Source organism: Myiozetetes cayanensis, unplaced genomic scaffold, assembly GCF_022539395.1.
Source record: "Myiozetetes cayanensis isolate MyiCay16 unplaced genomic scaffold, myiCay2020 scf2-11, whole genome shotgun sequence".
NCBI classification, from domain to species: domain Eukaryota; kingdom Metazoa; phylum Chordata; class Aves; order Passeriformes; family Tyrannidae; genus Myiozetetes; species Myiozetetes cayanensis.
The window spans coordinates 24,726,509-24,754,374 of NW_026087411.1; the positions used below are offsets into that span (position 1 = coordinate 24,726,509).

General features: G+C 38.2%; 1 long non-coding RNA gene across 3 annotated transcripts; it reads right to left on the reverse strand.

The window, feature by feature from the left end:
- Positions 1–10,404: 10,404 nt before the first annotated feature.
- Positions 10,405–27,201, reverse strand: LOC126640339 (uncharacterized). 3 transcript variants are annotated; one of them, XR_007628994.1, is made up of 4 exons: positions 27,164–27,201; positions 20,330–20,396; positions 14,568–14,774; positions 10,405–14,416 (listed from the first exon to the last, which is right to left on the reverse strand). It is a non-coding gene; the product is annotated as an uncharacterized LOC126640339 (long non-coding RNA). The 3 variants fall into 3 exon arrangements; XR_007628995.1 differs by lacking the exon at positions 20,330–20,396 and having other exon boundaries at positions 27,164–27,192; XR_007628993.1 differs by lacking the exon at positions 27,164–27,201 and having other exon boundaries at positions 20,330–23,914.
- Between the last annotated feature and the right edge of the window lie 665 nt (positions 27,202–27,866).

Consider the following 27,866-nt stretch of genomic DNA (forward strand, 5'->3'; position numbering starts at 1 on the left):
TGATGGGAAATGTGCCTAAGTGCTACAAGGGCACTGGAATTTCAGTGCTATACAGGTGAATGTGTGTGCACCCACACAGAAAAACGTGTCAAAAAAAAAAGGTAGGTACATGAAGGTTAAAGAGCTTTCCTCTTAGGGAACTTTGAAAGGTTTAAGTATTGGTTCTTCATGAAAGTGGATGTAATGTCTACATGCTACACACCACAGGTTGAATACAGTTCCCTGAAGTGCTCCCTTAGAGTCCCTTGCAACTTTTGCAAGAATGTCACAGTCTTGGTTACATCCTAATTGATGTAAAGGTTGACTAATGTAACAGAAAGAAGAACTTGTCATCACTGGTTACTCTGATGGCAGAAACTCTTTCTGAGAGGTCACGGAAACGACTTGAGTACAAGCCTAATTTTTGAACACATACACATAATTATGTTTTAGACACTTACTCAAGACACATCACTGCCCACAGGGGCTAGTGGAAGATGAGAACTGAGATTGTTTGGTAATTTAGAGATTTTGCTTTGGGCTTTTTTTCTTCCTGGTAGAGGTTTACTGGCAACATGAAAAACTGGAGTGAATAATGAAACAAAGTATTTGCAATCATCTATCAGATAAAAGCCACAAAGTTACTTCAAAGATATTGGTGCATCTTTCTGTTTGCTTTTCATGCACATTCATATGCATGACGTTGTGTTTGGAAGACCATCCATGACAGAGAAATTCCAGAGTGCTTGCATGAATAAATATGAACAAATGTTCATCAGATGTTCATACCACAAGTGGTTTGCTCACTTCTCTTGTATGATTTTTCAAAGTTTGTTGTTCATTTGGAGCAGACAAAACATAATTAATTTGAGGATTTGGGTTTTATTAATAAATCTCTAGGTAATGTTTGCAAGGATTCTTTTTTTGGACATACATCTTCTAAAATGTATTAATGGGATACATGCATTGAAATATAAGTAGCAAATGCACAGAATTTCATTTAAGTACTTCCATGAATAAAAAAGTGTTTTCTACTGGTCGTTCACATCTATATTGGACTAGAAGTAGTTCTGAATATTTAAAGCTAACTTGAGTATATTGAATGCCTCAGAAACCTGCCATATTTTAGGTAGCTGGGAGCCAAGAATTCAATTTTCTTTTTCTATGTGTAACCTTGGGGGTGTTTTTTTCTTGGTTTTGTTGTTGTTGTTTTGTTTTGTTTTTTAAATTGTCTTGAGGAAGATCAACACTTCAGAATTCAAGAAGGGTTTGGATAATACTCTCAGGCACGTGATGTGATTCTTGGGGGCTCTCCTGTGCAGGGCCAGGAGTTGAACTCGATTCTTGTGGGAGCCTTCCAGCTCAGGATATTTTATGATTCTATGAACCACCATGAAAGTTTTCTTCAGGAAGAACAATTAAGTTTAGGTGGTGCTAAACTTATAGGTATTGTGTAAATCTTACCTGCTGTAGCTTCTGTAGAAATGTAGATGCCAGCAAAATCATTGAAGTTAATAAGGGTCTTTCTACTGATTTAAATCTGCTTTAATTTGAACTGCACATATCTTATTGACAGAGCACTGTTTTTTTCAGTGTGTTATATACTCAGTTTCTTGTGTCTCCTCACCTGTGAACAGATGCATTTAGATGCAACTGCAAGGCTGCAGTGCTATGAGATAAGGCACGCTTGCCGCCAGGCTTGCACGGAAATCCACTGACTTTAACTAAGCTAAGGGAACACCAGCACAAATTTGCATGTGTAAAACTAATCTGTTATAATTCCAGTATTTGGAAAATCTGTGGCATGTGAGTTGCTGGATAAAAATAAAAGATCCCATGTGTGATTATTCAGGAAAAAATATTGTGGGTGACAAAAGATTTTGATGCTCCAATAAACCAATTTCTTAGAAACCTGCACTCAAAAGCACATTTTTCTTCATTGCTGTCATATATTGAAAATACATATGTATGTATTTTATTGTTATTTTTTAATAATTAGCATCCAATAAATAAGAATATTATTTATTAATAAATTAAGACACTGATGGGTTAGCACATGTTTTTCTTGTTTATGAGCAGCATCTGTAAGACAGCACAAAATAATAACAACAGTGTCACTTCAGAAAGGTGAGCTGACTTCTCAGCAGTTATAGAGGAGAACAGAGAGGGCTCTATGGTTTGATTTCATCTCAATGAAAGCCTGGAGAGCTGTGGATTTTATATGGCCAGACTCAGCAGAACAGAGCTTTGTCTTGATAACTCAAAATGACTAGATCATGCCTGGTAGCTGGTCCTGGAAACCTGACCCTTGTCACAGGCTGACTACATCAATTTGCAGTAGATTGATGATGCATAGACTGTGGGTGCCCCAGGGGAGACCCAAGAAAGGTCTGAGAAACGTTGTATTGTTAATCCATACCTCTCATTAGCTTCTGCTGTGCTGGATTTCAACTAGCTGGCAAGGCTAGAGGAGTTGGAGGGAGAATGTGGCGTTGTCTGGTGTTGTTATTGTTAGTTGCCTTTTGAATGAAAGGATGTTTTAAAATACCTTTTCTCCAAAGTTTAATACACAAAAACTGGCAGGATTCTTTATTTTCCTTTCTACCCCTCTTGTCAAGTTCCTGGAATTCCTAGATTTTCTTTGTATATTGATTTAACGCTGTCCCCTCAACAGCCCAAGCTTTATCTCTTCCCGATAACAGTCTCTCTCTGTCCTACCCCAAGAAGTGGCAGGCAAATTATATGTGCTGTAATCAATTTACGTTTCACTGCCATTCGTCATCTCTTGTGCTATTGAAGGAGACTCTAGCCCTGCCTTCACCATTTCTTTATGTAGTTCAAGACTTGTTGCTTAACCATTTCTGCTCAGGGCAGGGCAAGGTTTTGATGTGAAGAAGGCTGTAGTTTTAAACGTGGTTTCCATCAAACAGTAACATCTTTGTCAAACTTCAACAGAATTAACCTTAACTGCCAAGGAAGTTTTGACTGCCATCATAAAAATGTTTGATTAGTGTTAATAATTTATTAAATTGGTTTGTCCTGACACTGCCAACATGTTGGAAATCTCTCAAGCATTAAAACATTAACAGAGGCTGTAATACAATGCTCCTTCTGTTCCACATTTTATTTCAAGACCACATTCTTATGAGCCTGGTTCTGTGGTGTTCCAATATGCTCTCATTAGGACTGCATTAAAAGATGAAATATGACAAATATTAAAAAGCGTGGGAATATAGAGTAGAGCATGGTGGGTGTACTTTTGTGGGTAACTCTGCTGTGATTAAATTTTTGCAAAGCAAACCTGTTTTTGCAATATGGGGAAATAAAATTACCAGGCAAGTATTTAACTGTAACAGACTCAATATGCTTGACTGCTTTGTCCAACCTCCTAAAATACATAAGCTTAGTTAGAATGGGAAAATGGGAAAGCTGATATTAGGCCTGCTCATGCTGAAGCATGCTGTTCAATTACATAGGAAACAAAGTCCTATTTGAGAAAAGTATTAACGCCTTGAGAATAGATTGATCAAATTTTTATTTGATAGTTTACATCTACATTTGAATTGCCAGTGGTAGGAGCTCTCCTGTGTTCTGCCAGAAACACCTGTTTTGGATCACGCAGCCTCAGGAATTGTGTGTAACATATTCTGTATAAAAAGACATTTAAACAATAACAAGAGTTTGCTTTATTTTCCAACTGGATGGAAGATAAACTGAGCCTCCGTTTCAACTATCCTTTGCAATTTGCTGACAATATCAGTGAAATTAAGTAAGCAATTATTTTTCCCTCTATTTAGTACCCATGTAGGAGCCCCAACATTGTCTCAAATGTGTAGACTGATGTTGCAGTTGCATAAGTTAGGCACAGAGATGTTAACAAGTGAAAGGAAAACCTTAATTTCTCTGTCCCAGTTATGAATATTTACTGAGAACAGTTTCAATACCTATCTTTGAACTGTAATCCAAGGCTTTTGAACTTTGGGAGTGAACTGTTCTATAATTATTCATAACAGCTCAATTCTTCTCATTTTGGTACCTGAAAAGCTATAATGGGTACATTAATGAAAGGTGTGTTTTATTTTATGAGAGAAGGTAATCTAAGCTAGTCATACCTGTATGTCCTAAACACCATGTGTTTTCAAATTAAGAGAAAATTCTTTAGGCAAGATTTGCTAGTTTCTATAATTTGTCATTTCCAGGTACTCAGCTGTGTGGAGTACAGATCTGATATAACTGACCTTGAATCAGAGGACTGATTTACAGTGAGTTCAGTGATAGTACAACTTGGCCCTCCTTCCATTTAGTCTCCACTAATGTCTCCTTTCTGTTACGTGCAGAAAAATTTTATGGAAATGATTACCATAGATCAGCCTTTTTGCAGCTTTCTAAACTTAAGAATGTCATTCTTATGAAACTAAAACCACTGTAAATGCTAATTTGTTTTAGTATGTTCTATGCCTTGGCAAGAACTCTATAGCAGCAATACATCAAAGTGTACAAAATAATCAGCTGTTTCAACATCAGAAAGTCATAATCCATCAAGTCAATAAATTTCCAAAAGTTGTGTCAAATATGTATTTGGGGAATAGACTGAGTGCAAACATTAAAATTGTGTCTGTCTCTTCAACTGTCAGGAATAGTCACATTTGCGGGTTTTTTATGTTGTTGTTTGTCTTTGTAAATGCTTCCTAATTATTTGCTGCTTTGATAATGAAAATTATTGAATGTTCTGAAACCTCAACAGTTCTACATTTATTAATTACCACATGAAGATAAGCAGAGCAAGTGACTACTGTGCTATGTGAGATATTTTAATATGAAGCTTCAGTCGTCTCCAGTTCTTGGCTACATTGGGATAAACTAAGACAAGCACTCTTACTAAGTGCCAAGAGATTTCCATCTTATTAAGAGCATCCTCAGTTCCTCCCAACAGTATGCTAGCTATGCCTAAATGATCTATGAGTTTTCCCAAATTGTAAACCAAAAGTGTATATCCTGCACAGAAAAGTGGCATCTGGTATTCATGGTTAATGCATTTTATTCATTGTTAATACCTTTCCATACAGGGTTTGGTTTTTTTTCCACAGTAAAAAGGGTTAGAAAATTTTGAATTAAGTCCATAAACTAATTATTTTCCATTCCAACATTGTTTCCTTTCTCCTGACTCAGTGATTTTGTAAATGGCCTGCAGTTACATGACCCTGATTGTGGTCTAATGAGGGTTGGAGGGTACCTCTTAGATGATGTTGGAAAATTAAAGGGACCTCTTTTCCTCTAGCTTTTTAAACTAATTGTTCTCTGATTTTATATGAGAACAATCCTTATATATATATGTTGAAATCCTTCTCCCTCAGTGGCACTATTTTCCTGTCCACAGCTCTTATGTACTGCACTTACTTACAAAAAGGCTGTGTTTGGTGAACAGCGGTCAATAGATCCAGTCATGATTTTAGTTATTTAACTGTGAATTCAAGTACATTAATATTAATGAACTGAAATTCAACAGAGGAAGAGAATCTCTGTTCAGTTAAAAAAAAAAAAAGCTGTATTTTTCATTTCCTATTATTTGGATCCGTCTTTTACCCATATTTCCATCATTTAAGGACAGTATAGTTATTGAATAAATGGACCACAAATATATCTGACCCACTTCTCTGCTTATGCACTATGGCTTGATGCTTGAATTGATATTGCCTTTTACCTGGATTTTTGATCTTAATTTGTGTGTATTTGGTGACTTTGTTTACCTGTCTGTTGCACTGGGCAATTCCATGGAAGCTCTCTAAAACAGAGTATAAGCAAGACTGTGTAGTTTGTTTTTTCACTACCTTTCACCTATAGCTACAAAATCACATTATTTTAACACTTCTGACCAGCCACAATGCTAACAAAGGAACCATTGGCCAAATATCTGATAGTTCAAAGCAGTGTGTTAGAATATTGCTTTCTTAAAGTTAACTTTGCCCAACACTGACCTGGAAAATTAGAGAGGCCAGCTTTCATGTTCTTCGACTAAGATATGTAATCTCCAGATCTCTGCAACAGAATAAATCCTGATAGTAATCCTGTATGCAGCTCTGACATGGTTTTCTCTAGAGGGATTCTTCAGTTATTACATTAATAAATGTGTATTGTCACCATAGCAGAAGATCTTCTACCTGAAAGCCAGTGTGGTTTCCGAGCCAACAGAGGTACCACAGATATGGTATTTGTTCTCAGACAACTGCAAGAGAAGTGCAGGGAACAGAACAAAGGACTCTATGTTACCTTTGTTGATCTCACCAAGGCTTTCGACACTGTGAGCAGAAAAGGTCTGTGGCAGATTTTGGAACGTTTAGGATGTCCTCCCAAGTTCCTCAAAATGATCATCTTGCTTCATGAGGACCAGCGCGGCCAAGTGAGACATGGTGACGCACTTTCTGAGCCGTTTCCAATAGCCAATGGTGTGAAGCAAGGCTGCGTCCTTGCACCAACTTTATTCACAGTCTTCTTCAGCATGATGCTCCAAAGGGCCATTGCAGACCTCGATGATGAAAACGGTGTCTACATTCGATATCGTACGGACGGGAGCCTGTTCAACCTAAGGCGACTGAAGGCCCACACTAAGACCTTAAATTGTCTTATCCGTGAGCTGCTTTACGCTGATGATGCCGCCCTTGTTGCTCACACAGAAGTAGCTCTGCAGCGTCTAACATCCTGCTTTGCAGAGGCTGCTGAGCTGTTTGGACTGGAAGTCAGCTTGAAGAAGACAGAAGTTTTATACCAGCCTGCACCTCAGGAAGTCTCCCATCATCCCCATATCACCATTGGTGAAACAGAACTCAAATCAGTCCAGCAGTTTAGCTACCTGGGTAGCATCATCTCCTCAGACGGTAAGATTGATGCAGAAATAGACAACAGGTTAGCAAAGGCATACAGAGCTTTCGGTAAACTCCATAAAAGAGTGTGGCAAAACAAACACCTGAAGAAAAGTACCAAGATCAGTGTTTACAGAGCTGTTGTACTGTCTACTCTTTTGTATGGGTCCGAATCATGGGTCATTTACCGGCACCACTTGCGTCTCTTAGAACGCTTCCATCAGCGCTGCCTCCGCACAATTCTAAACATCCACTGGACTGACTATGTGACCAACACGTCTGTCCTTGAACAGGCAGCAGTCACGAGCATTGAGGCCATGCTGCTGAGAACACAGCTGCGCTGGGCAGGGCACGTCTCCAGGATGCAGGACTACCGCCTCCCTAAGATCGTACTCTATGGGGAACTTGCCACTGGCTGCCGCAAGAGAGGAGCCCCGAAGAGGAGGTTCAAGGACTCCCTGAAACAATCCCTCATCCTTGGCCATATTGATCATCACCATTGGTCTACCCTGGCCTCCAATCGGGAGGCCTGGAGACACACCATCTATAACGCTGCTGCTGCTTTTGAGAACACACGCAGGATCACTCTCGAGGAGAAAAGACAACGCAGAAAGAATCACGTCTTGTCTGTATCACCTGGGGAGTCTTTCTGCTGTGCCTTCTGCAACCGGACTTGTCTATCTCGCATTGGCCTTTTTAGCCATCAGCGCGCTTGTAGCAAGCGTGGGTAGAGCCCTTTCAAATCTTCGTTCGCGAAGCCTAGCCATGATGATGAAATGTGTATTGTCTAGTTATTGAAAATATTTGTATAACACTGCAGCCCAGGAGTATTCTGGATGAAAAAAAAAACCAGCTCCCAAAAAATGCAACAAACCAACCCTTAGAAATGGAAATAGAAGATTAAATTTGACTAACGCAGAACTGGCTAAATTTTTAACTGTTAGCTAGCCTCATCAAGAAACATATAAAAGCACTAGGTAGAGCAATCCAATACACAAACTGCAATCTTGCACAAGACAAGGGAAGAGCTTGTGAAGGATAAGATGGCTCAAGACTGCTCATGAGGTCATAAATAAATGACAGTGTAGAAGAAAAAATATCGACAGGACCAGCCTGTATTTAAATAATACATGAGTAATGAAAACCAATATTAGAGATTAATTTCAAAGATAGTTTTGGAAATCAGAACAGCAGACAACAGGAAATGTGATGACATCTGAAAATAAGAAAGCCAGGTTGAAGAAATAAGATACAGGAATAAGACAACACTAATTATAGATCTTGTTGTTTATGACTAGGAAGTAAAAACCGTGCTTAGTGTGTTGAGCTGCTTGTTTTGTTTCCTAGTGCAGTAAGATTATGTATTCCAACCTATTATAAATCTGGATCCATATCTCTTCTTATCTCTCTCAGTTTATGTCTTTCTAGATGTGAATTTAACTGCATGATCAGTACAAGGTCATCAGACAAGGTGGTTGCAAAGTAATAACAATGTCTGCACAAGTCACGGTTCCCAAGCCACTCAGGAGTTTAACATTTCTAAATGCAAACATTGGATGTTTTATTACTCACAAAGCCTTCAAGTTGTTTGTGTCAGTCTTTTGTGGTTATGTGTCATCTTTTCTTTTTTTCCTACCTGTCGTCATTAATAAGTTTTACATCAAGAGCTAGGCAGGAAAAATAAAAATGTAGCTGCCGAATATTTTCTTACTCGTATCTGCAAATTCTCCAGAGAATTTAGTTTTTCTTTTAAATTGTGATTCAACTTTTTCTTGAAAATGGAGTCAGGCAGAAAAGGATTCACAATTTTATCCTGTTTCTGTATAAAGATTCGTGTCTGACAGCTGGTGTGGCACAGTCTTGTGTTACATAAGTACATAATGTGCAGAGTTCAGGAATGAAAACTGTTCCACAAATAGTCAATATTTACCTATGATTATTTAAGTTGCACTGGTATTGCATGGGCATCTTTAACAGGAAAAGATGAACTTTGTTCCTTTCTAGTAAAGATGTTATCTTTATTAGAAGATACCTCAGAGCTGTGGTGCACCTTTTATATATACCCATGGTGTACTTTTATATGCAGCTGCATTTGACCTGTTGCAAAGCTTTGTAGCATCACCAAACAATTAATTTTGTTACCTGTTTTGGTGTTTGGTTTGGTTTATTTTATTTTATTTTATTTTATTTGTTAAATAAAGGCTAAATGATCTTTCCTTCCTCCCCTTTACTCCGTCTCACAACTGTGAATCACTTCCTGGTACCCCAGTTGGAGGAAGTTTCTTTAGAGATATAACATCAGGTGATTTATGCATTTCTTTCTGGTATAATAAAGATAGGGAGCCTTTCAGCATAATTACTTAACTAGCCAAATATTTATTTTAGATATATTGTAGGTTCTATTGCTCTGTGGCACATTAGACAAAGTATATATTGTGAGAGTGGCTGGAACCTGGCGGCTGCTTTCATCCCAACCCCAGTCAGACTTTTATCAAAAATCACTCCATGGAGGCGAGACTTATCACTCCCATGGGAAATGACAGAATTTTTTTTTTGTTACTGGTCTGGCAGAAGTCTAATGGAGGGCAGATTTTTAGTGGTACAGGTGTTGACAGCACTGCATCCTGCATGCTTTCTGGAGCAGCTGATTGCACTAGAGAACACTTCTTACTAGATTAACTCTGTTATGAGCCCTGGGGTGGCTGATTTGACTCACTTTTGTATTACAGCATTGTGTTACTTAAAGGAAAACAATGCTTAATAAGTAGTGAGATTGCAGCCACATCCTCTCTCCCAGTGTATCATGAACCCAAGGACAGGAACAGGTCTGCAGGCTGGGCAGAACAGCCCATACAGGAAGGTTTCTGCAGCTTCCTCTGGTGTGCCTCTTTACAGGGCTCTGGGGGGTACCACCAAATTGTGAAAAGACTCTTCTGTGATGGGAACTTGAAAGCAATGTTGTTCTCCCACATAGACACCTTGTCCTTTAAATGAAAAGGCACACACTGCAAACTTTGGAGCACCGTAGATATCTTAATATACACCAATAACATTTGAATTGATCAATCCTTGTGTTTCAGAACACTTTGGAAAAAATATCACATGGTATTTTCTGCCTTGGGTTGGAAGGCACAAGCAGGAAAACAGACTTATAGCAGAATTATAGGGCAAGTGGGAGAGCTGGGATGAGCTCTCTGTCTTCTGACCTTTGTGGTCCTTTCAGTAGTATCCCAGCCCAATAAAAATTATACAACTGTTCCCATTGGCTTTGCTTAGGTTGCTTAAAGTTATGTAAAGCAAGTACATAAATACATTTTTTTTGTTGTTTAGATGTTGTCACCACAGGCATGCCATTATAACCCAATTATTAATACTTCTAAAAAAGAAACATGATATTACTTTCCGTATGTGCAAGAGTATTTTCCTCTTCTGGCAACATACTGAGAAGTGGGTGGGGGGTGGGAAAAGGATTAACTGGGTGGGGGAGGTAAAATGTATTTTAACAGAAGAAAGCATGGAGAGTTATAGTCTCACAGCAAGAAATAAACATTATAATCATAAACAAATGTAACCTTAAAAACAGAAGACAGAGATTTTATTGTATTGACATAGGACACTTGAGCAACAATTAAGGATTTGTTCTCTTACGTTAGTCAGGACACATGGGCAGGAGGGCCCTTTCAGTGGCCATTTCCTCCAGATAGTGTGTGTCAGAGCTTGGATTATAAAATGTCTAGGAATGTACAGAGACAGGCAAAGAGAAGGCTTGCTTTGAGGGGAGATTGGAGAATCTCACTATAAGGTCTGAGCATGAATGTTCTCAACAGCACTGGAAACCAAACAACATTGAGACCTGCTCTGCCTTTCACATTTATATAAATGCTTACATTTGCACTCTGCAGTGTTATCTGCATGTGGTATTTTGGTATACAATCCAAAGCCAGCTCTGCAGATCTGTGCAAACTTATGAGACAAACTAATTGTGCAGCTCCACGTGAGACCATGCTCTGTCCTTGTTAGGGTGTCTACTTTCAGTGCCACCAGCCTAGATTCCTTCAGGTTCCTTACACAAATCCTATGGGACTGTATTTCTAAACTGGATCTCAGTGAGAGATGGGAAATTATGGAGGGAGGATGGCTACCCTGGAGGGAAACTTTTATTGTATGTTATGGACATGACCTGAACAGCACAACAGACTGACAGTGCTGCCTAAGGATGTGGGAAAAGCCTTGGTCCTCCAAGAGTCACCAGCTGTTCAATTAAGCAAAATCAACAGTACATTTGCAAGGGAGTACTTGCTCTTTTTATTTCTGTTTCTGTTCATCATATGTTAGTCATACTTTCAGGTTATTTGATAACTTGACTGCTAGTGAGTTCATACTGTAATAGGACAGAGCTACTTTCCTATGGGATTATCAGTTCTGTGTATTTAGAAAGGCAAAGAGTGGCAAAAAGGTGATATTATTTTCATTTTTATGGGGGAGAAGTGAGACAGAGGAAAACAAAATGTCTTGGCCAAGGTCCTTTAGAGCATTCATGTAGAACTGGGAATTAGAGCAAGATCTCCTGGTCCAGTGAGGTGCCTATTTAATGTGTTGTTTGTATGTGCTTTAAGAGTATTTTCTAACTCTTCACTTGTTTGTTTAGAATCCAAACTAATTCTAAACAAAACCCTTGTTTTGTCAAGATCACATTGCAGATGCTGGATGCAAACTAACATGAAGTGCAGATCCTGTTTGGGTTTTCTGTTTGTTTGCTTGTCTTTAATTCTTGCCCTAGGAAGCTTTTAAGGATGTTAAAAACACACACACACAAAATAAAACAAACTCAGAGTTGTTATATTCTAGTTCAAACATAAAGAGAGTGGTCTCTGTTCTACCAGTACAAGGGCAAAAAACAAGGCCTGCATGTTCCTTTTCCTGTAAAGTGTTTCCTCTGAAGAAACATCCATGAGGGAACAGTTCCCATTTAAGACAATAAAACTATAGAATGTTTCTGTGCATTGACAGAACGCACAACACTTTTTGAAGTAAATCTTCATCTCAATAATGCTTCTTAATAACTCATTGGCATATGGGACCCAGAGAGAAGCATCTTAAAGGTGATCCTTTGTTCGTTGTTCATGCTGTTAAGATCAGACCCTGTTTCTCGTGAAACACTTTTCTGAGAGAGCAGCCTCGCAGCAGCTCTCTCTGTCGGGGAATAATTCAGCCTGGAAGGGGTCTCTGGAGGCTGTCTGGTCCAACAGCCATGTTTAGAGCAGGTCCAAATTTTAAATTAGATCCAGCTACAAAGATAACTTGGGCTGCTCAGGGCCGCGTCCAGTTGGGTTTTAAACATCTCCAAGAATGGAGAGTACTTGTCCCACCTGGGCACCTGTGACCACTCTCATGGGGAAAAAAAAATTCCTAATATCTAATTGGAATTTCCTTGGCTGCAGCCTGTGTCTTTTGCCTCTTTCCTTTCACTGTGCAGCTCCAAAAGTTTACCTCTGTCTTCTTTAAAAGCACCTGTTACATCGATGAAAAAAATCGTAATATCTCACTTCACCTTCTCTTCTTGAGACTGGACAAACTGAGTTCTCTCAACCTTTCACATTTTGTATGGTCCAAATGCCACCAAGTCAGCAGACTGGTCACTTTATCCAAAGCAAAAACTCAAATTAATTTGCCGTAGATATGTCTCGGCTTTCAAGATATTAGTGAAGGCCAGACACGTGGGGTAAGCTATTTCCATGTTTGAAGGGAAATGTGTTGGCACAAACACAAGATACCTTGTCACTAATGTAATTTTTGGCAGGTACGTTCACTCAGACAAGTTTGTTAGATGTCAAAAGCGAAGCATAGTGTAACTTGTATTTCTCACATGTGGCCTCACAAGCAGCCCTGTGTTCAAATTTCCAGTCCACCTATGTTGCCTAGGCTTTTCTCCTGCCACATGGCAATGCATATCTGAGAAGGAAATTTAGCAAACTGTTTGAAAAACAGCAAAAGAAATAATTTCTGAGTACTGTAACTTCTGAACGTAGTTTCAGTTTAGTTCTATGAATGACCAATTATATATTCCCTTTATTCCAAAATATTCAGAAGTGTTTGGGGAAAAAAAAAGTGTATGGTTTGAATTAGTTTGCAGAGTGATTCTTCACTGATTTCCTAGATAAAATTGATTTTAGCTTATAAAAATCCATTCTGGACCTTGTCTGTCACCGAATTTTATCTCCTTTGCTCCATTGTAACCTATCTTCATTGTAAACAAGGTTTCAAAGACATTGTGATGACAGATTAAATGTCCAAACAGAGAAAACAAAACGTAATTGTGTAGGAAGTTTGCTTTGTGGAGTTTTTTTGGTGGAATTTTTTTCCTCCTCACAGTGTCAAATGGACCTTTACTTGAATGAATTTAATAGTTGTAAAAAGTGTTTTTTCTATATGCCCTGCTAGGTATCTTGGTTATTTTTCTCTAGTTTGTGCTTTCATGCCAGGCAGGTGTGGGGAAGTGCTTTCTCGAGCAATTTGCTGACATTGGGCCAACTTCGGTGTGAATGGCTGGAGGTATTTTGTATTCTGTGCACATGTCTCTGAAGCTATGTGTGGCCAACAGACAGTCATTACTATGCACATAGATCATCTCCAAACTCACTTGTGCCCTATTTGCAGTCACCATTAACACACTTGCTTAAAATTGCCATTAGGGAAAAGGATGATGATGTGTTTCTCTTGCTGATTATCTTGGCACCTGTGATTTGTTTTCTCCTAAGTGTAATACTTCACAGTTGTTTTTACCAAAGTTCATCTTCTAGTTTTGGACATAATGCTTGTTCTGGAGTGCTTTATCACTTTATTATATCCCCCTGTTTCCATACTAGTCAAGAGTCCTAGAGGTCAGGATCAGGTCATGAATCTGCTAGCAGTATCTCCTTACTTGATTGCTGTCTGCACACTTTTTGCCTTTCCTTTTCAATTTTTCAAAACATTCATTCAACAAGAATTATTTACAGGAAGAATACTTCAAGGATGCTTCAGATATCTGTTCCTCTGTAGGAACTGTTTCCTCAACGAAGCACCAAGAGATGTTTTTCAGTCAGTTGTGAACATACCCTCTGATGTTTACATTTAAGCTATTTCTTTCATGAATTTTGATAAAGTTGTGCACTACATGTCAAAAGTCTTATTCAAGCTGAAATATGTCTGTTGCTCTCCTGTTGTCTACTGAACATATTAACCCATCAAAGAAGGAAATAGGACTGACTTGTTGTGTTTCCTTCTAGCTCTTTTTATCACTCCTATATTCCAGAGGTTGAAAATTGCTTGCTTTAGCATTTACTCCTAGAACCTTTCCAGGACTTGAGTGTTTTGTGATTTCATCAATCGTTCTATGAATCCTTCTTCCTCTTCTCTTTTTATCACTGTCCTTTGTATACTTTCAAAGGTGATTTCCTATGGTTTAAAGACCTCTTTGATTAGTTGCTGAGTCAGCTGAGACCAGATTTCATGAAGTCTTGCTTGTTTGGAGATGTCTGTCTTGTCTAAATAATCTGTCTGTCTTCTGTCCTCTGGTCAGCATTTATTTTCTTTGGTATCTACAGAGAAAGAAAAGTATTCTTTTAATAAGAATTGATTTCTCTAGCCATTTTATAGGTCTAAAATGCAGACTATCAAACAAGGAATTGTCATTACTCTAAAATTGCTGGTATTTATCCTATTTTTAGAAGAACTGCTGAAGTGACTTACCTGACATTTCAAAGCCAGCCCATGGTAAAGGAATAGCACCGAGAAGTTACTGACTCTTTCTTATCATATTCAGCACTCAGACACTTCATCATGGGTCAGGACTCAGTTGTGCCAAACTCTGTGCAAGCAGGATGATCCTGTCCCATAGTAAGTCATGGTGAAAATGTATGACAGGAGGCAGGCAATACGGACAGACAAATAGGAACACTACAGGAAAACCCAGAGAACAATAGTAGTATGTAAGATAAGCAGCGAAAAAGAACTTGGCCCTAAATTCTCCTCTCAACAATTCCTAAAAGAACATTCAGTGAGTGTGCAAGATCAGTGTTTTTTGGGGGGATGCTGACTCTTTTTGAGATGAGAATGAACAAATTCATGCTGTGGAAACTGCAGTTACTGAGTTTTACCAATTTCAATTTCCCTTCAAGCACGCCTACAAACAAAATTGCCATCTTAGACTGTCCTTGGCCTCACTGCACACAGTTTATAAGCACAGAATCCCATCAACATTTCAAAGAGAACTAAAATATAGTACTTATTCTTGGATATTGTGAAAGGACTCTGATGGAAATGTAATATTAGTAGGACATCTCAAGTGCCTGTATATAATTCAGCATTCAGAGTCACAAGCAGAACTAAAGGCAAGCTCAGATGGCTAACACCCGCTCTGCATTTCTGCAGGCTATTGTGTTAGCTTTGTACTTTCTTCTATTTTCATCATGCATATTTTTATTCTCATTCAGGATTCATCCATCTGAAAGGAATATGTTGAGCTTGTACATGCACAGTGGATACATCCAAATCTTACTCTTCAGCCTCTATTTCATGTCATGTTTGTTTAAATCATTCTGACCTGTTTTGGGTGTATACAACACAGATGAATCCAGGGTAAATGAGAACTCAAACACTTTATTGTTTATCTCGATGGGGTAAACACAAAATTTGTTTTCCTTGTACTGTCACTTCAAACTGGCAGTTAAAATCTTTACCGAGTTGTGGGGCTTTTCTTGTTTGGTTTTGTTTGTCTGGTGGTTTGTTGTTATTTTGTTCATTTGTGGTATGCAGAAGTAAATCTAGGGAAGTGTGAGGTGGACTTAAGGAGCCATCCTACCTTTAGTAATTTTGTAGTGTTTGTGAGGACATGGGATATAGCTGTATCTGTTTGAATTAAGGAGAAAGAACTAAGAAAAAGACTGCTAATGAAAATACTTGCTAGGAAGGCATATTAAGATATCATCATACATAGTTACTCATTATTTTAGGGGTGTGTATATACAGGCTAGTGATGTCTAGTCAGCATGTATGTATATAACGCATTACATTGTGCTTTCTGACATCTGAACATCTGGAAGGAAGCTCACAGATAAGTTAATGATGTAACTGGCTACATGCTGATTGGTTTCCAAAGTAAAATCCCAGACTATATGATTCAAAGCAGTGTTCATATTTTATAGAAAGTCTCCATTACACAAATACATGGAAAATGGACAGTTATTAGACAAGTAGAAATGCTGTGCATTTACATTAGTGGATGATTTGTTGCTGTGGGTGCTACATGCATGGTTTATGCAGTATACTTTTATGTTATAGTTTTGTGGAACTTCTATATTATCTGTGGATCAGTTGAATTTCCAACTGGTCATGACACTTTCACACTGTGAAAGTAGGCAGAAGATTTCACATAAGACCTTCTGTAGCTTGTGCAACCTCCTTTTAGATAGCAACTATACTGATTTGCTGATGTCAGATATTTCCAGAGTGATACCCAAGCCTGCAAATAAAATGTGTAGAATATCTATCATGTACATTAGAAGCCCAGATTTGGAAACTTGTATAACCTAGTGTTTGGCAACACCATCTTTGAACTTGGTTAACAGATTATTTGATTTGTAACAATTCCCAACCTGGAAGTCCCTCTCTTAAACCAAAAGGTGCAGACTTAAGTCTTCAACCCAGAAGTTCCCTACTGTGTTCGTGAAGGCTGTGGCCAGCACACATGCACATGACTAACCTTACTCATGTGAGCCATCCTATTTAGATATGCACACATGAGGCTGCAGTGCCACAGCCTAAATGATGAAAGAAGTAATACAAATCCCCAATTCTTACTTTCATTCAAGCACACACATAATCCTTAGCATCCCAAGTAGTGTCTTAATTAGCCATTGAAAGCAGTAAGTGTTAGGCTCTGAACATCTCAAAATCATTTGGGTTAATTAAATAATTTCGTTTCTATTCATGTTCCTTGGTCTCTTTCTCTCTTTCCATTAATTTTAACCCACAAAAAAATTCACTAAAATCACCCTCGATGTAAGTGCATATTCACAGACCTTGCTCTAATCCCCACAGAATTTTTGATATTATTTTCAACCTAGAACTAATCAATACTGTATGTTCTTTATTGAAATCAGAGCATTTCTGTATACTACATATTAATGCAGATACTTGTTCTGTGCTGTCATTTTCAGATTATTATTTTTTTCCCTGTCTGTGTCTATGTCTTTAATTTTAGGAGGCATCACATTACAGTGGAGACTCCTCTGACAGAAAACAAACCATATTTTTCTCCTTTTTTTTCTTTCTACTATATTTATCCTGGTTTTAAAACTTTGTGTGTGTGCTGGTTTAAAAATTGTGTGTAACAGGAAACAGGAGCACAATATTCAAAAAGAAACGTGTCCTTTTCAAAACTACTAGTGATGCCCTTAGTAAAGGCCACAGGAGTTGAATTAAAAGACTTTACAAGATCAGGTGTGAGTCCCAGTGATGCAGTAGTATTGGGAAGGTGGCTGCTGCCAGTGCGTCTGCTTCTATCACTAGCACAAGGTTTTCGGGTCAAAAGAAGACATAAGCACGTGTTTAAATCCTTTTCTCATTAAAGGTAGGAAAAGACTACATTGTAGAAGCCCTGCTTTGTACAAGATGACTCAGTTACTTACATGATGAAATTTATACATTTGCTAAATTGTCTTACTGACACAATGCCCCAAACTACAATGGAACAAAAAAGTCAGACAAAAATATCCAAGCAGAAGTAGTTAAGCGTATAAGCCTATAATACATCTGGAGTGGCTGTGATAGCAGCAGATCCCTTATAGTCAGGATGCTTCTTGGACAGCTAGACCTGCCAGTCACAGGGATGAATACCTGTCTTGAAGGGAAGGGCTTTCTGCTTCACTGGGGCTCAGGGGAGTGACTCTCTGAGTTAGCACTGTTACAGCTGGGTAGCTGAAGGTACAAGATTTTGGCACATCAAGATTTTGGTATGACCAGAGTGAAGTATCTGAAACTAGATTTAAAACTCAAGTACCACTTACTGTTCTCAACTCTCTTCAATGGCCGTCTCCTACAATTTTAATTCTCCTACAATTCTTCAAATCTGCACTTAGAAGACGTGAGAAGGACCACTTGTGATGGTGAGGGAGGCTGTTGGATAGCTTAATTTTGAAAGCAGTTGTGTGGTAAGAGCTAGCTTTTTTCCCTTTCTGACATCTGAGACACATCATGCGATTCAGTGCTTTTAGTAACTCATTTATCTAGTTATTGAGATGGAATTGTAAATGGAAGTCTTATTTCATATGAATCATTCTTTGTTGGTAGTATTTAGCAGGGGGAATACTGCTTTGTGGTTTTGTCCTCGGCCATTGACATTGAATGGATTTGTCTAGAGTAATGAAAGAGGTTCTGATAAAATGGGCATGGATCCTCCATAAAACTTTATTTTCAGTGGGAAAATATTGTGGATGAGTATTGATTATGAACAGAATTATTTAGGATAGCTAAACACAACAGTTAAGGCTACATAATTACCTAGAATATATTTAAAGGTAAGCAGATCATATGCTGGGATTATGAGTGCACAGGGGTTACACAATTTTTATGTGAAAGCAAATACTGCTTCTCTGACAACTGCAGTAAACCCAACCCAGAATTCAGCAAGAGTTTCTTCTCTCAGTCATCTGGGACTGGAGATGATTCTTCAACTCCCTCCGTTAACTCAGACACAAATAGTTACTTCTGAAAATTAAGTTAACTTTTCTGTTGAAATGCCTCAGCATTTGGATACTGACTTGAACAAAGTTTTAAAAATCTGATGTTTGCCATTTTCTCTTGATTTTTTTGTCTGTCAGGTAAAAATAAAAGTAGACCACTCTCCCATGTGAGTGTCAAGTCCATAAGTTGAAAAAATAGGATAACAAAATCAAAGTTACTTAATTCTATTTGAGGTGTGCCTGAAGCAGCATGAACAACTGCTTGAGGGACACCTGGGTTCTCCATTGATCTATTGACCTCAAGCAAGTTGCATCGCCCCTCATTCATAAAGCAGAGATAACACTTCAAGGCCTTCTTTTGTCACATGCTTTAGATCTGCTGATGAAAGGACTTTCACAGAAATAATAACCCTATTCACTGAGAATTTAATATCTTATTTTCAAACTTATTTTCAATGTTGATGCAAATGGATTCAGGGGTTCTGGAACCAGGAAGCCCGATATGTGCTCTAGGCTACTCCAGCTCTTCAGGTGAAACTTGTCCTGAAAATCAGATGCTTGTGAGTCTCTCTTAAAAAAGGATTGTGAATGTCTGATATGTTGTCTCCTTATTCTGCTTCATACTCTCTTGTTCTTGGTTGGTTGCCTCATTTTTTTTCTCCCCTTCCCCACAAATCTTGCAGTAACACAGTCTTTGAACTCTTCATTCCTGTCAAATCAGGCTGACATTGACCTATAGGGCCAGAAGTTGCTATGGGGGTGGGATGGGTGGACAAAAAAGTCTTGTGTAACATGATTGTGTAGGTCTCATATCTTTGGGAAACCAGGGCAAAAGTCATGCCTGCTTTCATTACTTTTGCTTTGAAAACCATAGAATGGACTTGCCAAAATAGTATCTCCAAACTCAAAGCTATCTTTATCCTTACCAAATGGGATGGAATGCTAGCCAAAAAGTGAAAGAATAAGATTTACACATATGGGACTGCTTTGTGCATGAATACAACAGGTGAGAAACAAACTACAATCTTCATCACTGCATAGTCTGATTCAGTAAAACTGCTTGCTACAGAGGAAATGGGTGGAAGTTATGTACAGGACTTCTGGTTCCATGCGGCATTGAGCTATCCAGAGAAGACAAAAGAATATATGGTTAGCCTTAAAAGGAGTTACAGAAAGGAGAAGAACAGTCTGATTTTCTTGTTCATGGTGACAAAGTCAAGCCTTAGCACGGAGAAAGAGGGAAGGTAGTTATTTTATGGAGGAGAGGGAAGCTTTCTAATGCAAAGGTTGAATGGATTAGGTGGGACCTCTGTCATTAAATGGTTTTACAACAGGATTATGCAAGTACCTGGCTGGAACTATGTAAGAACACCTGGTCTTACACCTTTTAAGAGCTACAAGGCCTCCTGACCTCCATTTGAACCACTTTTTCTGTGATTGTTCTGTAAAAGTACAGGTTGCCCTGTAAAACACAGATATGCAATGATGTAAATAAGCCCTCTGTGCACAAAGCTGTTAAGTTTTGTCTAGCTTGAGACTGACAGAGCTGAAAGTTTGGCTTGTGTAAGACAAACATGCTAATAGAAATACTGTCCCAAATGAGTCATTCAGCCCTTGGAGAAGAGAGAAACAAAGCCCTTGAAAATAGTCACAACTAGCGTCAGGACTCAGAAGCCCTTTCAGCAACAGTATGAGCATAACTCATAGAATGGTAACATAGTAAATATCACATAACACTGCTATCTTGCTAAAGGCTACAGATACTTTTACCTCATCTGGGCAGCTCCCAGGCAGAAAGATTCTTCTCATCCTTGGCTTCAGTCATGGATACTGGAAGCTGATGCCATGTGTAGTGAAGAAGTATGATCCATGTCATGTCCACAGTTAGAGAAAGGCAAGGTATTGCCCATTAGGGAAATGAGTTGCTGTTTGTTACAAACTGGGATGACAGAATTTGACAAGTACTCTTGCATCTAAGGTCCAGATCCCAAACCTTTACTCATCCATGCAGTCCTTATTTAATCTGTGCTGGAGTCAGGGGCTTGTTCAGCCACATAATAATTTCCTGAGATACTCACAGAAAACACTACCAGCCCAGAAGTCAATTGTAATATCTTTGAGCCCAGTGGCTCTGGATCTAGCAGCAGAATTTGTGCATAGTGCTGAACTTTGGCTATACAGAAACTCACTGCTGCTGGGTTGTTGTGTTGTGGTTTTTTTTTTCTCCCTATTCATACTGCTTTATACTTTTCCACTTATTTTAATGAACAATTATGGATAACTATCTAAACTGTGAGTTTTATATAAAAATATTTGCTTGAAAAGAAAGTCTGTACCTCAACAATATTTCATTTTCTAAAAAAAAAAAAAAATCTATCAAATAGTTTTTATCAGAAAGCTGTAAAACAAAAGGTTAATGATGTTACAATGTTTTGTTACATCTTCTATAATACTTTCTAGTTTAACTAAGTTTACTGAGAAATTACTCTAGTTTTCCAGTCAGCACAAGTACCAGGCTTACAAAAGCACTTTCAGTCTGCAGGAAAAACAGCATGAAGGGTTGCTTATGGGGAAATACAAACTTGTCACATTAAACTTACTGAACCAGGAGAGAAAAGAAACCCCGACAAATCCACAAATGGCGATGCTTGCAGTCTGCCTCGAACTCACCAAGTATGACGAACAGTGACACTGCTGTCTTAATGTATTGCTGACAGAGCTGCTGTACTCATTAACCTTTGATGAAACAAGATGTCACTTTGTTCACATCAAATGCTCCTTGATGCCAGTGCTCAGAGACTGTTTTTGTTGCTGATGCAGACATCAGCTATTGTTGAAAACATTCTCTCTCCCTTCCAACGTTTCACTGCCCATGAGGATTTATAGGTGCTGATCATTATCAATCTGCAAATGGAGTCTGAAGCTGAGTGTGTGTGTTTAATTTCTGCAGCTTTTAGTTATTTATATTTTTATTAACAATCTTTATTTTAAATGTAATTCAGGTATATTTAAGCATCTGAAAATGCTACATTCTTGATGTGCTACAGGATGCTGCCAGGAATTCCAGGGTACATTTGAGTGATCCACTCAACTTTTTTTGAGGCTGCTGTAACTACTAAAGAAATATTTGCAGCATTACAGCTACACAGTAGAAACACGTTGTAGCAGGAAGAAAGGCATTGAGTTTTGTAATATTCTGGTCAGCATCATGACTAAACAGTGGTTTAGCCTGGATTAGAACTAACTGCTCCTAATTCCTGATCTGTTCTATACCCTTTTATCAGCACTGCCTTCTATTATCAGCATTAGGAACCAATCTTGCTGTTCTGTGTACAGTAAATATGTTGTCTAGCAAGGAAATCCTGCCTGACTGTCTGTAATCTAGGAATAATTTTTATTTAGTCTTTACTTTTCATGATAAGTACATTAGTGTTACTATGAGATAAATGAAAGCAAAGCAAGAGGAAAGGGAAACAATTTGCTTTCCTTGCTTAATTCACAAAATTTCAGTACTGATACCCTGAGAATAGAGGTGTATGTTCTCACAGTTGCTTTTGTGTGTGTTATTTGAATGAACAGAAAAATATTTATAGATTACCTCTTTCCGCTTTATACTCCTCAGTATCTTTTTCCTTGCATTAGGAGACTTCACAGTTTTTGTATTTAATTTTTTTGACATAATTTTTTTTTTTCATGATGAGTTCTGCAACCACTACAGCTGTCATGCACATATGATATCTCAGGAAGCAGTTGAAGGTAAGAGTGGGGATTCTTCTAATCTGCAGTTGTGCAGAAGAGGAGTGTCTGATTAGAGCTTGATGCTGGAATTCTACCTAAAGGTCGTGCCATGCCTCAGGGGGTGATAAACCTTCAAAGTGTTGTGGAATAAAATAGCTATAGAAGAAGCATTTTTAAAGAAAAATATGTGAAGGAAGTAAGATTAAAAAACTGACAAGTTGTTTAGGGCACAGGAGCCTTTTCAGACTCTTGCAGCGAGAGGAGGCAGCAAAGGTGAATGTTAAAGACAGAAAGTGCAAGTAAATGAGATGCAGGCAGAAGCATTTTCATGGGAAATGTATGAAATATTAGTTTGCTTAACTCTGAGGTGCATCTGTCCCTTATTGAGTGATGAAAGTCCAGGAGATTAACCATCCACACTAGTCTAGTTTTACAAGATGAACATGTGAAATTCACAGAATAGCAAACTTACATGAAATGTGACCGCACCACTAAAGAGCAACACAATGGAAAGTGCATCTGAGAACACATGGAATATGATCAAGCATAGCTGATACAACGTCCTTGAAAGGTGGTAGTAAATACACTCATTTAAAGACTTTCACCTGTTGCTTTAAATCATTCATACCCCATGGCATGTCTGCCAGCACTGTGACCCCTGGCTCAGAGTGAGAAACATCAAAGACAGAATGGAGCAGATCAAGTCTCAGGTAGGCGTTGCACCCTTGTTATGGATAAAAGAAGTGATAGTAAGTTATAAAACAGGTGGAACTGGGATATTGCAAGCCTGATATGAGTGACCCACAAACACTAGGACAGTATTACATGCTCATGCAAAATCATATAGAAAGTGTTTTAGAAGATTTTTTTTTATATTATCTCAAAGACATGTGACAATATGTAGTTCTGCTTGCTTAAATTTTTTAAATATTTTTTAATCCAAGAAGGTTTTACGTTCTCTGACCCTACCTGTAACCACACACAAAAAAAAAAAAAAAAAAAAAAAAAAGATTCTTAGTTTAGTTTTTATCAATCAGGTTAATTTTTCTGAGATACATTACCATGCCAGGCAACATCTCTGCTGCCAGGATGCTTACGGTCAAGTATTTACTGTCAGGCAGTGTTTTCTGCTGAAATGGCTGTTTTCTCTGGAAATATACACGTGCTACTTCCCTTCTCTACATGTTCTTCATTTGCTTTTAGGTACAACATGTACAGACTGGTTTTAAAACAGTAGAAATTTCTCCCTGGAAATGAACTGTAGTTAAAATGGAAGACAAGCTCGTTTACAATCAGAGCCAACAAGTCTGCAAACATACACTCTGGGTATCTTGTATCAGGCCAATTTCAGTAATGTTCGTTTGACTGTGTACTGTATAATCTGTAGTTATTGTACCAGAAAAAGTCTTTTATGAAAGTTTATCACTTCTAGTCACTGAATCCTAGCATAAAATACTTTTTGAACAAGAATTAAAACACTTCAGCAAATCCTCTTGAGAGAAAACAATTTGTAGGTTGTTTTTCTGAACTAAGGAAAACTTTAGGAGTTAAAAATACTCATGATAATGCTGATAACATGAATCTGGTGCCAACTTCAGGTCTTCCAGTATGGTCTCAGACATTACTGACTTTGGAGAACATTGCTTCTCATCCTAATACAGGGCCCAAAGAAGTCTGTGCTTTCACAACAGTAACTGTGATTGCAAAACCAGAACTACACTAAAGTCCCCACTGTAACAGGTGTCTGCTCTCTGTGCTTGTACTTACTTATATCCTGTCTGCCTTACTGGCAAAATCCCTGCTGCAGTCCTTTGAACTTTTCACACGTTAGTGTCCTCAGGGTTAAAATTCTGTTCAGCAGAGATTTGTTGGACTTTGAGGTGGATTTTTAGTATTTCAGTAGTGATTGTCTTTTAAAGTTGGTAATTATTTTAATTTTTTTAAGGTTTACTTTGGTTGGCTACTGTTTACTTTTCTGGTGGTAAAGGAAGGGGGAAGGGGAGAAAGCTTTGCTGTCTCCTCTGAGTGGCCAGAGCCTGTCTGTGAACTCCTTTGAAAAGTGATTTCAGTGAATCACAAATGCTTTCTCTAGTGCTTCTGTGTACTTTCTCTTGGTTTTTGTGATCCAGCATGTATCACAGGAGTTCAGATTTCGTAGTGCCCTTGAGCAGAGTGTTTCTAAGACAAACAGCAACCTGATGTTTGCACTGAAATGCAACGCTACATAGTTGCACTGACATGAGGAAGCTGGATGAATGCCAGTGTCACATGGGCCTGATGGAGAAGTGGTGGGTTTTGCTGGGAGAGGAGGAGAAAGGACATTTTCTGGAAGCTGGACATGTGTGTTCCCGTTCAACTCGAGAGACAGTCAGCTATGGTAATCAGCACTTCTTTGGCCAGATGTTCATCTGACAGGAATTGGCAAAGTTTTCTGTAAAGTTAGAGGTAAAAATCACCATATTTTCAAAATGGCACTGCTACCTCTCCATCCAAAGACTTCAGACCACTCCATTGGAAGATATTGTTCAGTGACAGAGCTAACATCTTTCATGCTTTAGAACACTTACCATTTTCAAACTGCTTGATTTTGGTCTTTCCCATGGTAATGCAAGTCAAAAGCTCTTCCTTCCGAAATTAATTTCCTTACTCATTTTAATTACTCTAATCTGGTTCAGTATAAAGAAGTCTTTGCAATGAGGAACAGTGTATAGGAATGCTCAATGATATCTTTGTCAGTGGATGCTGTGGGAGAAGTTCCAGTACACCTCTGGTTTATGCATATGAAAGTTGAAAGGTCTACTGTCCTAACAAAGAGAAGCATGATCTTAAAATAAACACAATGTTCAGTATGATAAGTTACCTTTTACCATTTTTTTCCACCAGCTAAGGAAGAGATGTAAGGGGCAGGGGAGAAATTGGGTGCCTAAAATACGGGCACAAGTTCCAAGCCCATGCTCAGATCCAAGGACACTGATTTGGGCTGCTTTCCATACTGTATACAGAGATGTTGGAAGCTGGAATTTTTGCCTACATCCAAATACTATATTAGAAATGCCATTCATGTAATTTTTCATCATCTCTTTTCACATCACTGTTGATTATCATTGATATTGGCTTGGAAAACGAGATGTTCTCCTATATAATCCTGCAACCACCACAGTGTCCAAACATCTCCAGGGCAACCTTTCTTCCTGCCGCGCTCCGCACATTTTTGCAATGACTGCTTTTGTAGTACAGGCGAGTTTCAGGGCTTAATGGGTTGATGCTCACAGACCCAAACTCTTGGCAGGAATAGTGAGGTTAATTACTTTCTATTAAGGTGAAGTCTTGGCTCACAGAGACTTTTCCTGGTGACTTCAACACAGCTTGGATTTCACCCTTCAAAAACCGGTGACTGTGCAACAAAAGAATGTGTCCTGCCAATTTGTGAACCTTTGATTTCAGTTGCTGTTGCCCTACTTAGAGCTCTGTGCTGGCTTAACAGTGTCTGGCAGCAGTGGGCTGATCCTACCCACCTCCTGGGCTTGGCTTCACCCATCCTGTAACTAATAAGTAATGTATTATTTTATTTACTGACTAGTCTAATCTCTCTATACTGGACTGTGTTACCAGACGCTTTTGTCTGTTGTAGGAACTTCATATTTTATTTTGGAAACTTGGCCAATGGTAATCTAACCACAAAGGCTAGGAATAGGAATAGCAGCATATGTGCACTTTAGAGAACAAATCACAGAAATTCTACATATCTCAGATTTGCAAGGCAGGTTTATTTTTAAGGCTGTTACTGGTCCTGTTCAACTTCAGGATACCATGAGAGTCATTTTAAGTATCCAGTACATAGCCAGTTACATTTTATTTGTTTTGGGGGTGAAGGAGAAAAGATTTTTTTTTTTTTTTTTTTTTTTAGGATTTTTAATTGTCTATGAAGGATTTTTCCTCCTTGATAAATTATCAAAGGTTCTTGACCTCACAGTTAATAATTTTGTTCATGTTTACAAAGAACAGTTAAGACAATTCAAGTAAATATTCTTATTGACTTTAAAGAGGTTGAGTACTAGCAGCAATCATGTGCAGAAGAGTTTTCTCTACTGGTTCTCAGTTAAATTTAAAATTTAGCAAAAGTCAGCTGGAAAGTTTTCCAGAGTAGGGAGTGAGTATAAAACTGAGGAGAGTCCTGAGGACCAGGCCCACGTTAAATAGTTCTACTCCCTGAATACAAACAGCTGAAGGTTTCAGGATAAGCCAAGACAAATACCTTTCTTCTGTAGTTTTTTCTTTGCCAGCCAAATCTAATTTTTAGCAATTCATATAATAAATGCTGCTAAAGTGACATGGAAATGGAATATATCTGAAAATGATACATCACTTCAGACTGTAGTTGGTACAGTCTGTTTCTCATTGTAACGTGTATTTAGTACATATCTAGTCCCAAGTGCTGCTCAGCTTGTTCCATTTTTTTTTAATTTGTATTATATAGGGACAATCGAGGCACTATGTTCTTTCCATAAAGTTTTTCCTTTCATAGCACAAGGCTGGAATGGAAATATGAGAGGGAAAGTGTGCTTCACCAATGCCAGAAAAAGAAAAGTATGCTAAGTTAAAGCTTTCAAGTTAAAGAGCAAAAGTTAAAAAGTAAAGCTTAAAGTTCAAAATCAGATAACTTCCTCTGATATTTAGATATCTAGGACCAATTTTCAAATGCATATTTTTACTTTAAAAAACAACAACCACCAAAAATATTACACCACCCCACCCACATCCCCCCCAGGAAAACACAAAACCAGCAACAGAACAAACCTGAAACCAAACAAAAAGTAATGGAAGCATAGTCTCCACAAATGTCTTTTTAATGCCCTCTTTTATTACCTTACTGTGATGGACCTCTTCTTCCCTGGTCTTTTTACTCCTACTGACAAGTAATCTTAGCCTGCTAATCCTGACCCTTAAACTCTGCTACATAATAATTAACTTTCAGTGTCTCATGACTCTGATTTTTATGTATTAAATGCATGCCTTGTTATCTACTCAGTACTGCATAAGACACCAGTTTGACAAAGAATGAAATACGGTGCTTGGGAGAAAGTTTTATTCTTCCATAAGAAATATAAACCCTATTTCCAGGACTTAAATGACATTAGAGGTTTGTTGATATTGAGAAATTTAATCTGCCAAATGCTTAAAAAAATACTTTCCAACTAAATTCACAGACTTCCACTAAATCTCCACTGATTTAGATTGTAAGGATTTTCTTCTAGTTTAACTTAATGGATTTTAAAAAATGTATCCCCTAAACCATTGTAATTTTTATTTTGGGATATGATTCAGTTGGCAGGTAATCCTTGCAAGATCTGTTTGTAAGGTGATGATTTTCCACAGAAAAGTGATGAGCTTGTTTATGAAACAGAGAACTTTGAAATCAGCAAAGCTCTCTACCAGAGAGCAGCTGAATTACTCACAGGATAAAGGAACTTTCTTACACTTGGAATCAAATTCATCATGTTTAATACTGGAATTGCTTAAAGACTCAAAATCAAAACTTCTGTGACAAGCTGAGCAGGGAGGGCAGTAT